The sequence below is a fragment of the Brachyhypopomus gauderio genome, chromosome 6 (genome assembly GCF_052324685.1).
Source record: "Brachyhypopomus gauderio isolate BG-103 chromosome 6, BGAUD_0.2, whole genome shotgun sequence".
NCBI classification, from domain to species: Eukaryota; Metazoa; Chordata; class Actinopteri; order Gymnotiformes; family Hypopomidae; genus Brachyhypopomus; species Brachyhypopomus gauderio.
The window spans coordinates 3,038,794-3,040,632 of NC_135216.1; positions in this window are offsets into that span (position 1 = coordinate 3,038,794).

The window sequence follows — 1,839 nt, forward strand, 5'->3', positions numbered from 1 at the left end:
CGCTATTCTTCTCTCCATGGCTCTCTTATATCGTAGTGGTGCAACTTTGTCTAAAGCTGTACGAAGGGAAGTCTCGACGTGCTCGGTGAAACGCTCTAGTCCAGGCGTACTCAACTAAATTTGTCCGCGGTCCAATTTTGGCAGATACCTGTGACCTGAGGTCCGGGGGGGGGGGGGGGGGGGGGGGGGGGGGGGGGGGGTTGTGGTGTTTTGTCCGAAACAATATGTGGTAGAAACACCCCTCAAAACAGGGGAATGAACATTTACCTGACCAATTTTAATGTTGCTATGTGTTTCAGGTTTGAAAAGTGATGGAATTTAGGTTAAAGTACTAAATTGTAACTACTTGGTTTCACAACAAATATCTGTCTGACTGAATAGTTCTCTTGTATTAAGTTAACAAATACGAGCCTCTTGTAATTCCAGGACGAAACATGAGAACGTGAAGACGTGAATATTGGGCGTTTTTAAAATAAACAACCATTAAATAATGTGATAAAAAGCGAATTATTTCGAGTATATGTATAAATATTTAACTTAATTATGTTTAACATGCTGGGAAATATTGAAATGGACCTTGAAAGTGACGTACAAGTGCTTGAACTCCACCTTATAAAGGTGTATGAACCCTGAAAACGTGACTTTGTTCATTGCGCTGAAGCAGAGCCTCAGCGATTACGTAATTTTCGCCGCGCGGACCCTCGCACCGCTCGCGAAACGTCAACCAGGCTTGTAGCCCGGGGGGGGGGGGGGCGAACGTAAGTTGTTGAGAGGGGGTGGCAAACGTAACACTTGTGACGGAGTGTTTTTTCAATAGCCCTGAAATATATGCTACGGTTTTGTTTTGGTCCGTATCCAGTTAATCAGGAATGAGATTGGGTCCGGACAGGACTGCGTTCGGGTCCGGATCCGGACCGCGGCCCGCCAGTTGAGTACCCCTGCTCTAGTCCTTCCGGAGCTACAAGTGGATCAGTGTTTGTCAGACCCGGTAAAATATCAGTGAGCGCGGCTATGGTGCTGGGTGTTATAGCTCGTTTAATTTGATAGCGGGGTGGCCGATGAACACAGTCAGTTAAACACAACTCGTATGTTATGAGGCTGTGGTCAGAAACAGCCTCACTCTGAGGAAGAATTGCTAAACTGGATATGTCAATACCAAATGACAAGACCAAGTCTAAAGTATGACTACAGTTATGCGTAGGACCCACCACGTTCTGAGTGATACCCATTGAATCAAGAATTGCTTGAAAATGAATGCTAAAAGAGTCACACCGATTTTCAAAATGGATATTAAAATCACCCACTATAATCACCTTATCGGCTGATAGCACTACATGAGACAGGAAGTCTGAAAACTCCTGCAAGAACTCAGAGTATGAACCAGGGGGGCGGTAAATAGTAATTAACATAAACGACTGTGACACTTTGTTGCTTGTTAAATTTGAAACATTTGATACAGTGAGGATGAGGTGTTCAAAAGAATTAAACTTGAAGCCAAATTTTTGAGAAATGCCTATATCAGAGTCAGGGGCGAGGCTAGGGTATTTTTAGTGGTGCTAGAGCACCACCGTGAAGTTGCTCAGCACCCCCTGGCTCAACACATTTTTTAAATATTATATTATGCAAAAACCTTGCTCTGCACCTGCGCAATACTTTGGTATTGTGCCTCTGTGAGCACTGGGGGCTGGGCACCCCTAAAGACCAGATCCTAAAATCGCCCCTGCTCCAAGTTATGCTCAGAAACACTGTTTAGAGCGCTTACAGCGCCAGCAAACGCTGTTTTGAACGCCTTAATACAAGACTTACTACTTGTTTGGAAATGCATGTGTAACATTACAA